Source organism: Podarcis cretensis (genome assembly GCF_951804945.1).
Source record: "Podarcis cretensis genome assembly, chromosome: Z".
Taxonomy (NCBI): Eukaryota; Metazoa; Chordata; class Lepidosauria; order Squamata; family Lacertidae; genus Podarcis; species Podarcis cretensis.
Genome location: NC_137184.1, coordinates 45,955,623 through 45,968,880, shown reverse-complemented (window position 1 = coordinate 45,968,880; position 13,258 = coordinate 45,955,623). Strand labels below are relative to the sequence as shown.

Here is a 13,258-nt window from a genome sequence, read left to right as displayed (position 1 = left end):
TAGCCACATGCCATCACCTCAGAACACAGTGATAAAAGAACTGGTTGCAGTGCCCCAGGAAAGGAAACCAATCAAGGTCCTTCTGGATTTTAAGAAGGGGCAAGGAGCTAGGAGCAAACTGGGGAAGGCTTTCACTGCAGCATGATTTTGGTGAGGGGGTGATTATAAGCTCCTAGTAAGCAGAGACCTTTTGCCTCTCCAATTTTGCTTTTGGGTTTTCTCTGTACGCCTGCAGAGCTGACTTGCTTTCCCACTCCAACATGTGAAAAGTGGCCTTGCTTTCCATTTCCAAATATTAGCCTGGTAGCAAACAGGGGCAGTTTAAAATAAACCCTTAGTGATTTCTTGAATGCAGAGAAGCCAGGCAAAAAATTCCATCAAAACGTTCAAACAACAGAATCTGGATTGAAGTGTGTGGTTCTTCTGAGAAATCAGAACACTGATCTAAAAACAGCTGGCTGTCATGCTTTTGACCAATCAGCCGCATGTTCATCCAGAATGAGGAAATGGTCTTTCTTGCCATAAGCACATTAACGAGTGTTTGACTTCCTCACTACATCTGTGTCCTCTCGAACAGCTAAGCCCCTCTTGCCAAGTCATCTCATGAGATGTCATCAAAGCCAAATACACAGACGCAGGGTTGGTTGTAGGGCTTCAAGACTACTGATCCTGTGATGCTGTGAACACTGGACAAAGTATGCACATACCAGGACAGTGCTTACAGAAAGAATCAAAGAAGCTGGAAGAGACCCCGAGGGTCTGCAATGCAGGAATCACAGCTAAAGAATCCATGACAGATGGCCACCCAACCTCTGTTTAAAAACCTCCAGTGAAGGAGATTCAGCCACCTTATCTAAAACTACAAGATACTATGATGCATCCAATTTCAAGCAGAAACTTGTGTGATGATAACTGGGACCCAAATTACAAAGAGCAACTGAGACAGGTAAAAGTGAATTGATTCATCTGTCGTACTCTCGGTCATCACCTGCCTTCTCATGCCACCATTGCAACAAGCCTCTGTTATGATCAACAGCCACTCCTTTCTTCTTTCTCAGAAATTTCTTCTGCCATCTTCAGGGAACCAGTGAAGTTGTCAAGAGTGTCAGACAAGGACCTTGGAGACCAACTTTCAAATCCCACTTTGGTAATGAAGCCCTCTGTGTGACTTGGGGCCAGTCACCATCTCTTAGCCTGACCTACCTCACAGGGTCGTTGTGAGGAAAGAACAGGGAGGCGAGAACTATGTATACTGCTTTGAGTTCCTTTGGAGGAAAGGTGGAATACAAATGCAATAATAAAAAAATAAAAATATCCTAGATGGAAAGTACAGAGTAAGTTTTTGAGATCTTCAGTGAAGGTCTAGGCACATCAGAGGGGAGCAATTCAAATGCAGAGCCTGCCTGCCCACACCTTAGAATGGAGACAGTGATTGCATCATGGCTTGCAGCTGGTACTGCCAAAGTGCAAATTGTTGTTGTTAATTCAATTTATATACTGCCCCTTATCCAAAGATCCACAGGCAGTGTACAACATTAAAAAGATAATTTACATAGCATAATAATGAAAGCCAATCATAGAAATAGTTATAACAACAGCCCCCCCCATATTTATTTATTAAAAAAAACATGGATGGTTTAATGGCCAAAGAGGAATGTTTTCGCCTGGAGCTTAAAGATATGTAATGATGCCACATGAAAAAGGGCCTCAGATGATGATCACAAGAACTGGGTTGGTTCATATGGAGAGAGGCAGTCCTTGACGTATTGCGGTCCTGAGCCATTTAAGGCTTATAGGTCAAAACCAGCACTTTGAATTGGGCCTGGGAACTAATTGGCAGCCTGTGGAGTCAGGCCAGCATCAGGGTAATATGCTCAACTCATCTTGCCCCAGTGAGGAACTTGGCCATCAAATTTTGCACCAGCTGAAGTTTCCAAACCATCTTCAGATGCAGCCCCACAAATGACACGTTGCAGCAATCAAATATGTAGTTCAGTGGTGTTATTAAGAAAGAATATTGGTTTGCGATCAACAGCTAGGCACTTTTCTCCAGTTTTTACACATAGGCAACTGAAAATCACTCTGTAAAATCCAAGACTTGTCCATAGGTCTATGTCATTTCATGCATAATTCACAGGGTTAAGCTTACATTGGTAAAACCAACTGCACACCTAGACTCCTCTGACAGCCACTGTGCTATAACGGCTAGAGTTTAGGGACAAAATGGGTCCGGATTCCAGTCCCTGGTCAGACAAGTTGATTCTTTGGATAGCTACAATCTTTTTTTTAGCTTAACTGACCTCAGGTTTATTGTGGGACTAAACAGGAGTGACCATGAGCACATCAGTGCAAGACCCTGATTCAAAATTCAACAAATCGGTGGCTTCAAAGAGACAAAGTGGCAATGGTGCTTTGGGGAGCTGTTTTTAAAATATTTTATTATGATTATATATACCACACTTACTCCATAATAAGTCCAGGGCAGTGGAGAAAGCAATTAAAATACCATAATTTACAACGGGGTTGGAAGCCCCTAGCCTGGGAGCTATATGTGCCACCCTGGACACACCAAAAGCCACACTCCCTCACCCTAGGAGACATCCTTCACCAGCCTGCTCTGCACCCTTCCTCAGTGCTTTGCCTGACTGGTCTGTGCCCTTGAACTATGCAAATGCCTCTTGCTTGACTGTTTGAAGGACAGAGAGGGGTATTTGTGTATATGTGTGTGTTCATGTATACACACACTGACTTTTGTATGGCTGGAATGTGTGATTTGCTTTATTCTGAACTATTTAGATAGTTATTTTATACTGTACACTTTGTTTTACATGACTTTTTTTTTAAAAAAAATTGTTAAGTGGTATATACATTTGCTAGCTAAATAAGAAAGAAAGAAAGAAAGAAAGAAAGAAAGAAAGAACAGGCTTCAAAGGGGTTGAGCCCCTTGGAGAGTCCCTTAGTGCCTCACAGTAACATGAAAGCCATGTACGAGGGTCCCTGGCTGTCATGCATGGCAATTAAAGAGATGCATTTCAAGATGCCAAGTTGCCAAGATCCATTCCCACTGGCAGTAGCCAGGAATCATTTGCAAGGCTGCCAAATGACAGTGTAAGTGCATAATGCCAAAACCGTTCCCGTATTTCTCTTTGCATGGATAAAATGAAGTGTGGTTAATTCAGCCTAACATTACAGACATGGCTGTTTCAGTAAATGACAGCCCCACTAGGAACACGCTGTTCATAGAGGGACTTCTCTTTTGCTTTCGGAGTCACCCACAGTTCCAAATCAAATTGCTAGCCATTCTAACCTTTACGAAGTTTGTTCGGGATTTTTCAGGACCAGGAGTTGCAATAGGGTGGGCGCGGGGAGGTGCAGGAGACGTGTGGGTTGTTAGGAACCAAGAGACATTATCACATGTCCCATCTGCACTATACCTTTAAATAAGAAACATGCCACTTTAAACAAGCATGGCTCTGCTCCGCCCCCCCCCCCCGAGAAGACTGAAAACTGTAGTTTTGTTAGGAGACCCCTGTGCATACAGCTACAGTTCTCAGAGTGAGTTACACACCAATCTCTCTTCCTTGAGAACTTTGGGAACTGTAGCTCTGTGAGGGGAAGAGTGGAGCCCAAGAGGCCACAGCAGCCATAACAAGCTACAGTTCCCATGAGTTTTTAATGTGCTATGATGCTGCTTTAAACGCATGGTGCAGATGGGGTGAATGTTCAAGAACATATTCCAGGCAGGCAAAAGCACTCAAGGATGCTGATGAGGGGCTTGGTTTTAGCCCCCGGTGCTTAAACATACTTTCAGATGTTTAAGCACTTCACATGCATTGTTGTACAATCCTTACAATGTCCCTATCAGGTAAAGGTAACGGGATCCCTGACCATTAGGTCCAATCGTAGCTGACTCTGGGGTTGTGGCACTCATCTCGCTTTATTGGCCGAGAGAGCCGACATACAGCTTCTGGGTCATGTGGCCAGCATGACTAAGCCGCTTCTGGTGAACCAGAGCAGTGCACGGAAACGCCGTTTGCCTTCTGCCGGAGCGGTACCTATTTATCTACTTGCACTTTGACGTGCTTTCGAACAGCTAGGTTTGCAGGAGCAGGGACTGAGCAATGGGAGCTCACCCCGTCGCAGGGATTTGAACTGCCAGCCTTCTGATCGGCAAGTCCTAGGCTCTGTGGTTTAGAGACAGCACCTCCCGCAGCGCCACCCGCTTCCCTATCAGGTAGGCCAGCATTATCCTCAGACTGCAGATGGCCATATTAAATCTGGAGTTAAATGAGATCTAGAGCTTTGGTTCACATGCTATATAACAGGCATGTCCAACCAGCAGATCACGATCTACCAGTAGATCCCCGGCTGATCCTGGTAGATCGTGGGACCCTTATCAATCATGGGATTAAATAAAGTTTACCAAAAGTTAACAAATAAAAGCTGAAGAATTCTGGGCAATCCTACCCCCCAAAAGTTCAACAACTCTGGGCAATCCACCCACCCCACACACGCTCCTCCTCCCTCCAATGACAATGGGTACATCACTGCCATTTTTTTATACTGAGAGTAGATTGCAGTCTTTTGGGAGTTGGATGTGCCTGCTATATAACAATAGCGACAACAATAATGCATTTCTGTTTAGCAAAAGAGAACAGGTACGTTTGGCCACCAAGGACAACATACAAGTACTTTGTTGCCTCTGTGCTACCTTGTGAATGTCAAAATAAGAAAAAAGGTTATTTTACAGTGTGCTCATCCAACACAAGAAAACAACTCCTCATTGACTTCCCTTTCATATTCAAGCCAGAAGCTCATTGGTAGTTTGTCAACGGGAATTAAGAGGATGAACATTTATTACGATCATTTTTGAAAAGAAGTGTTGCATTTATCTCTTCCTAAGAAATAGGACAGAAAAGTTGTTTTCAGATGATGCCATCAATTTGAGGTTTTAGCAGTGGAATCTATAGCTGGAATGGAGGAAGACTAAATGCATTCTGATGCATTAAACTCTGCATGGACAATGGACTCACTGTAATATTGTGGTTGAAACTCTATGCACAAAACACAATGCAACTCTTACAAACACACACACACACCAGTTTGTAATATTTCCCCTGTGCCTCCTCCCTTATAAGCAAAACCCACAACCACAACAAAACAACTTTGGGTTAGGAGAACAACAAGCTTTTAGGCCAGGGATGAGGAGCTTCCAAGGTCCTCCTGATGTTGTTGAACTGCACCTTCCATCAGACCAGCCAGGGTGGCCAATGGTCAGAAATGATGAAAGCTGAAGTCCAACAACATCTGGGGAACAAAAGGCTCCCCCATCCTTCACTAGGAAGATATTATGCAACCCTTCATCCTTTGTTTTCTTTTCACATTCCAAATTTGCCTTTTGATTTCAAATGCATGAGCCACAAACAGAATTGTAGAGTTGGAAGAGACCCCAAATATCATCTAGTTCAAACTCCTGCAACGAAGGAATCTTATCCATGACAGATGGCCACCCAACCTCTGCTTACAAAGCACCAAGGAAGGTGAGCCCACCACATCCCGAGGGAGACTGTTCTACTGTTGAACAACTCTTATGGTCAGAAAGTTCTTTCTTATGTTTATTCAGAATCTCACTTCTTGGAGCTTGAATCCATTGGTTTGAGTCCTACCCGCCAGAGCAGGAGTAAAAAAAAGTTTGCTCCATATCCCACATGGCAACCCTTTAGATATTGGAAGATGCCTATCACAACTCCTCTCAGTCTTGTCTTTTCTAAAAATACCCAACCCTACCATTCATCATCAGGCTTAGTTTCCAGACCCTTATTCATCTTGGTCACCCTCCTCTGCACACCTTCCAGTTTGTCAGTATCCTTAAGCTGTGGTGCCCAGAACTGGACACAGTACTCCAGCTGGGGTCTGACCAAGGCAGAATAGAACAGGAGTATTATTTCCCTTAATCTGCACTCTAGACTTCTGTTGATGCAGCCTAGTATAGCATAAGTTTTTTTTGCTGCTGCATCACACTGTTGACTCATCTTAATTAGTGATTTACTAAGACTCCTAGACCCTTTTCACATACACTACTGGCAAGATTGCTTAAACATTCACAAAATTTGCTTTGAAGGTCTAATGTCTACCTGCAATTTTAGTACTACTAGACATTCAGCAGAACGATAGAATTATGGTTCCCTTCTATTGTATGTTGCTATGTCACAGTGTGACATCTCTGCATATTGTGCCACTGGTTTTAATGGATGCTATGTTGTATTCCTGTGTTCTGTTCTGCTCTAAAGTATATGGCTCTGTTATGCTTTGGCATAACCATCAGCTACAGAGACCAGAACATGAGCAACAGTGTTAAGTCTATGACTCTTTAAAGACCTCAAGAGGAATTCAGCATAGGGCTAAGTCCTTTAGCAGTGTACTAGCGGAATGGCTTGTGCAAAGGATGGTGCAGGGAGCCAGCATGGTTCTCGTGGCTGACTGTAGCCCCAATACTTCCTACCAGCATAACTGTTCTGCTAGAATCAACCATGATTCTTGCCCTTATGCTAGTGCAACTGTTCTTGTGCTGATGGTTAGAGAACATTGAGTCAGTGCCCTCAGTCATTAGTCCTTCATCTGGGAACAAGATGTGCTCTCAGGCAACAACCTGGTGTCCTTCAGAGTCTATAACAAAGTGCTGTTTGCTACAGTAGGGGGAAATAGTCTCATATCGAGGGCTGTGCTCCCTTACGGGCAAACTTCCAAGGGTCACATGCCTCTACTGAGTATGGCTAAAGTATGCAGAGTATGGTAGACTACATCCCAGCAGCACAAAAGTCAAAGATTTCTACGCCCCCCCCCCCCTCCATCCAAACAAACAAGCAAAAGGCATTGTCACAGTTCTAGAACATAACCCAGCTGGGCAAAAGCAATCAAAGAGGTAATGGAACAATGCCTGAGTGTGGCATTGCCTGGGCAGGATGTGGGAATGGATTTAGATACCAGGAGAGGACATATTGTTTAGTTATTATCCTTCTTTGCTTATGTTAGTGAGATCAGCAGAGGAGCATCCTTTATAGCTTTAAACTTGGAAGCTAAGACAAGGTTGATTTAACCTTCTAGAAACAATAATCCAGGATGCTTTAAGACAGACTGGATTTTCCTGGTATTACCATATATACTCGTGTATAGGCCGACTTTTTCAGCACATTTTTTAATGCTGAAAAAGCCCCCCTCAGCCTATACTCGAGTGAGGGTCCCACCTAAGCACATTTCCAGCAGCCCCTCATCGGAGCAAGCTGTTTGCTGCCACTGCTCGTGCTGCCGCCACTCTGCCAAGCGCGGCTCCTGTGCCTGCCCTTGCGAGCGGCGGAGGCTGTTGTCGGCGGAGTAGGAGCCCTTTCAGACTATTTGTTCTTCCTCCACCGCTGCCCAGTGGCATAGCGTGGGGGTGCAGGGGGCCCGGCCACACCGGGCGCAACATCTGGGGGGGGGGCGCTCGCACTCGCAGCTCTCTGCCCCTACCTGGCTCACTCACTCTCACTGCTGTGCTGGCTGTGCGAATCCGATCCGAGCCGCCGGGTCGCCGCCCACTGTGGAGGGGGGTGGGGTGCCAGGCGTGCGGGTTAGGGGGCGCAAATTACTTGCCTTGCCCCGGGTGCTGACAACCCACGCTATGCCACTGCCACTGCCACCACCAGCCTCTACCTCTCGGCAGCACCCTAGGTAGGCAGGGGGATGGGAGGGGCTGGGGGAGAGAGAGAAGCCCCCTCTGCCGTGTGTGCATGCGCGCACATACACATGCACTCCGGCCCACCAGGAGGTTTGTGGTGTGGTGAACCAGCTTATACTCGAGTCAATAAGTTTTCCCAGTTTTTTGTGGTAAAATTAGGTGCCTCGGCTTATATTCAGGTCGGGTTATACTTGAGTATATACGGTACCCTTTTCTTCACCTTAAAAACACCAACCACACACACATTGTTTTGTGAAGAAATAAAAACAGCATTTACTTACATAATCTAGGTCTTGAAGCAACAATTACAGTAGCAAAACAAAACCAGACTCATAAATTCTATCTAAGTTACAAAAGAACAATACGTAAGTTCAAAAATGGTTTCTGAGCTGCGGAGCTCAGACATGCAGGTGTGGTCAGCTTGGAGGATTGACGAAGAAACAGGAGGCTGCCCAGGAAGTAAGGAAGTATATAGTATTACAGCTTCCTGCCAAGGCAAACAAAGGAAGTGATGTCACAGAATTCTCTCTAGCATTTTTTATAGAAAAGATCTGTGAGCCTTAGCTCCTTAATGTGCCTATTCATGTAACAGATGTGAATTGTTGGTTTGACTGCAATAATGTCCCACACAGGAGGGGTGTGGTTTCTGCAGAGTCCAAGGGGTCATTTAGAGAGGACTGGAGGGCTGCATTTGACCCACAAACAGTAATCTCTTCACCCCACTGCAGTAGAAACTAGAGTCAAGTCAAACTTTGGCAGCTGCAGTGTTTGTTCAAATCATGGTGCTCCATTTGACCTGCTGCAAACCTACCCATATAATGTGTTCTTATCATAACACGTAGCCATTTTTATAGGCTGGTGGTGGTATGGAGGGGTACTGGAGGTGGGGGTTTGGTTTAGATTTGGTGGTGGTGATGATTAATAGTAATATGCTCCCTTTCATTTCATTGAATCGTTTAATTGTAGAGTCGGAAGGGACCCAAAGGGTCATAGAGTCCAACCCCCAATCACGAAATCAAGAATGGCTTCTTAAACTGCATCATGAAAACTAAATTGCAGTTGGGGAAAGCTTTCAGTTCCATGCTGACATATTCAGAAAAGGCCTGTGGTATGGGCATCATGAGGCCATCCCATTTTAGAATGCATTGAGGCAGAATCACATGAGGGAATGCTTGCTTACATAGAAACTGGGCAAATGCTGGGAAGTCAGAGAGAAGGTTCAGCATGTCACCATTTCCCTGACATGCTCATTTTACATGTGTGGGACCTCCCACCCCCCAACAGAAGCATTTATTCATAAGATCTCTCCAACGGAAGGCTTTATAGCTTGGAGTGTGCTGATTTTACAAACTGGCCTGGAGGTAGAGATGGATGAATCTGTTGGTTTTGATTTCTCTCAATCCCCTCCCCACCCCACCCCCAAGTCATAAGTTCGGTTCTCCATATTTCCAGTTGTGTGTTTTTTTAAGAATCTCCTGAATGTTTATCAACATTTTAGTGTGAATTTCTCGCAATACAGACACGTTTTTTGTATGCATTTTTCCTTAATACACATTTTCTCCCCAATCAGTGCCCCCTAATACAATGCAAATGTGTATGTTATTTTCAGTTTTTATGCATATGTTGCCCCAGAATATCCATTTTTCTGCACCTCACTTGCCTGGAGAACTGCACTGAAGTGCAGATTTTGAAGGATGCCTGTGTTTCACTTCTCGTGTTGTTTTCAAAAGTGTGAATGCGGTAGGCTTGCGTCTAAATGCAAACAGAATCTGTTTTCTCTCCCTACCTGGAAGCCACAATTCACAACTCGCACTAACATAGTTCAAGTAACTTTGATGCAGAACCATGCAAATAAACCTAGGAGAGCTGTTAGGGGAGGATTTTAGGATGGAAGTCCAGAGCCCCGCTCAGCAGATCAGGAAGGAGGGCCCTCAAGCAGAGGCTTACTACATTTTGCAATCAATGAACAAATGCACATTACCATCTAAAGAGGATAATCCCCCTGTACCAAACCATTAAATCTGAAGTCTAAAATTACCCAGCTGCACCAGTGAATCAACCCCTGAAGAGGAGAAGTATCCTATGTCTGCTAAGCAACATTCATATAAACTAGCCTGACATGCAACCTAATATTTTTGTATTTTCATCGTGTTCTGAAGCAAAGGCCAGAAATAATAATAATAATAATAATAATAATAATAATAATATGCACATTTATTTGAACATGTCCCACTGTGATAGGATTGCAGCTGTGGCAAATAATCATACGCAGGTTTAAACAGAAGTTCAATGGAGCTTACTCCCAAATAAACGTGTTTAGGATTAAGGCTACTTATTAGGATTTCAGTGCTAGAAGCCAAGTTGCTGATTTCTTCTGAGTTTAACTTTTCTTTTCCTTACTAAGAAAAAGTTGAATCAAGTTCAGCTTTTTTAAAACAGCTGTCTTGCAGACAAATTTTGTATTTGAGAAAATTCATCATTTTCTTAACTGCATTTTTAGGGGAATGATAGCACTGTGAAACATTTTTGTCAACAACTAGCAGAACAGCCTGTGAATATCAGGCTATTTTCTATTTAATACCTTTGTATTTAATAACATTGTATTGCAGATGGAGGTGTCAGTCTCTTTACTAATGCATTTTGACCCAAGTATTCACTGTTCACAATAGAAGTATTATTACTACCACTACTTCTTTCTTTGCTCAACTACAGAATTTAGAAAAATCCAAGAAAATAACAGATTTGGAAATTATATATACATGAGGGTATTTCAGTGGCTATCTAGAGAAAAAAGATTGTTGTAGGAATTGTTGGGGTGGTTTTTCTATCTCCGCACAGGGCGTTGGTTCAACTGGTAATTTGATCATTTCACATAACCAAATGGTTATTTTTTGCATTAAGGGAATACAATATGTGCTGGCATGATGTTGCAACAGATAAATTTGTATGGAAACAAACTTTTGCTTAGAAACACACCATTTAACTTATGTACAATTGTATTTGAATTAAATTATTTTTGTTTGTTTTCAAAGTCATGTAGTTATAGACATAGTTGCAACGTTACTCTCCGACTACAATCCTAAATCACAGTTACTTACAAATTAATGGGACCTCAAAATAAACAGACATGACATCAGAACATTAATATAATTTGTAACTATATGTTGCAATGAGAATTAAAATCTGAGAAAGCCTTTGTAAGAAATATTCACCAGCATGCATACTTCATGTGTTGGCGGAGGTAACTGTATCAGTCTCTCTTATATTTCTGTATCAAAACTAGAATCCCATCTTGGGAAAAGAAGGCATGTTTGAAAACTGAGAAAGCATATTTGCCATCTCATCAGTATACCCAGATGCCTTCTGCCATACAGTCCATAATGGTGGCTGCTTCTGCAGGTGTTTGCAAAAATAAAATTCATTTATGGAGCAGCTGGATCAAATATGTGACATTAAATATCTCTCTCTCTCTCTCTCTCTCTCTCTCTCTCTCTCACACACACACACACACACACACACACTATATGGTGAGTTAATTCCACCATCATAAACAATGCTTTCCAAAATCTTTGGTAGCTGCCAGCCTTTCCCCAAAGTTTCTCCTCTCCAAATGCTCCTTCTATCCATCTTACCTGAATAAGACTTCCTTATTCCCAGAGCCATATTTCCAGCGGAGCTGCTGCTGCTCCTTTCAGTCCCAGCCTGTATTTGAGAGCGAGCTCAGAGAAAGTTTAAAGGCATATTTAAAGTATTCTCTAAGGTACTGGCCAGAAACATCTTTGTGGTATACACAGAGATCATTAATGGGCATTAGAAGCAGTAGACCATTACGACTTTCAGCAGTCATTAAAAATGCATAGCCTCCAAGAGTCGTTTTCTGGCAAACTTGGAACCATTTCTTGGACATTGGTTGGTGCCGCCTCTTCTGTGATCTTTTGCTTAAATGTGTTATTTTGCAAATGGCAGGGTTTTTTTTCCTTCCTAGAACAGTGAAGTAGAAGGCAGGAGGGGGAGAGAAAAATACCCATCAACTGTAACCAGATCCCAGATTACATTAGGCCTTCCTGATGTATCTTTGTGTTGCTGTATTTCTTTTACAGCTTTCATAGCTTTTTAGAGGCAAAACTGCACATTACTTTGGTTTTGTTTAAGCTGAATTATTGATGGGCAATGAACATGACCAGGAGTAATAGTAAACATTGACAAGAATCACTCCTGCTGAGCGTTCTGATTTAATTACCACCTGGACAACTCTCTCTTTCTTAAGAACATAAGAAGAGTTTGCTGGATTGGGTCAATGGATCACCTCCTCCAGCATCCAGTTCTCACAGTGGCCAAGCTGGTGCTTTTGGGAAGCCTGCAACCAGGACCTGTGTATAAGAGAACCTCTCCCCTCCTGTCATTCATAAGCATATTGCCTCTCACCATGGAGGAATGGCTAGTAGCCACTGCCAGTCAGTGTAGACAGTAGAGAGCAACGTGGAACAATGGTTTGACCTGGCATCAGGCAGATTTCTATGTTGCTTCACATTGCCATTCGGGTCCCGCACCCCCAGCACAAGCATGGCTTGGTGAGCTGGCTTTGCTCTTGCCTGCTGCAACATATTGGGGAGTGTATTTCAGAGCAGCTGCTGGCTCTGTGTTGGAGCACCCCTTCAGCATGGCACAGAAAACACGCTTGGTTCAGCTGCCCTCAGAGCACATCTCGCCACAATTCATTTCATGTCCTCAAGCTGTTTTATTAAATAAGGCCAGTTACTTTTCACAGCTGCTCTTTCATCCTTTCATTTTAAATCACCACACTTTTACCATATGGTTGTGTTGGGTACCCTCCAGATGCCAACAGGGCAGAGACTCAGCTGGTGTAAATGAGTGTGAACCTTTGCTTTTTTTGCACCAAGTTAACACCTGGGTGCATGCTTTGTCAGCCTCAGAGCTGTTTTTTCTAATGTGGAGTGCTCCGTTGCATCAGTGCAAGAGCAAATGAAACCCTCAGTGCTAAATTGATCCCAGCAGCCAGAACAACTCAGAAGCAATGCAAACGAAGTCTCCTTCATATTAAAGCCGGTGGTTTAAAATGGCTTAATTGAGAAAGCCACTGTGAAGTGATGGTAAGAGCAGCAGTGAGAGCGTCAGACCCAGGGACGTTCAGGCCTCTGCCCCTGCCCCTTTGGACTCTCCCCACACTCATTTCACCCAGGCTATACCCCTTAGCAACCCTCCTTCACACCCTCTTAGAGTGTTTTTGCCTTGGTGGAGCATAGAGAGGTTTGTAAGTGAGGGTGTTTGGAAACTAGCCCACTTTTGCCTCTGGCTTCACAGACCACTGGCAAGTGGTCTCTGGAATGTTGTGCAGGTTAGAAGGCACCCCTTGGGCCAAAGAAGGTCCCAAGGAAGGAACACTAGACTGGTGGAGCTGGGTTTCCATAAGGCTCATAGAGTGACACTGACCACATTCACACCATACATTTAGAACATTATGATGCCACTTTAAACAGCCATGGCTTCTCCCAAAGAATCCTGGGAGCTGAGAGGGTTCTGAGA

The 13,258-nt window shown here is 43.7% G+C and overlaps 1 protein-coding gene across 6 annotated transcripts in view; it reads right to left on the bottom strand.

Annotated features, from left to right (window-relative positions):
• Nucleotides 1-13,258, bottom strand: part of FGF13 (fibroblast growth factor 13) — a 244,802-nt gene that overhangs the window by 44,926 nt on the left and 186,618 nt on the right. The window lies entirely within an intron of this gene.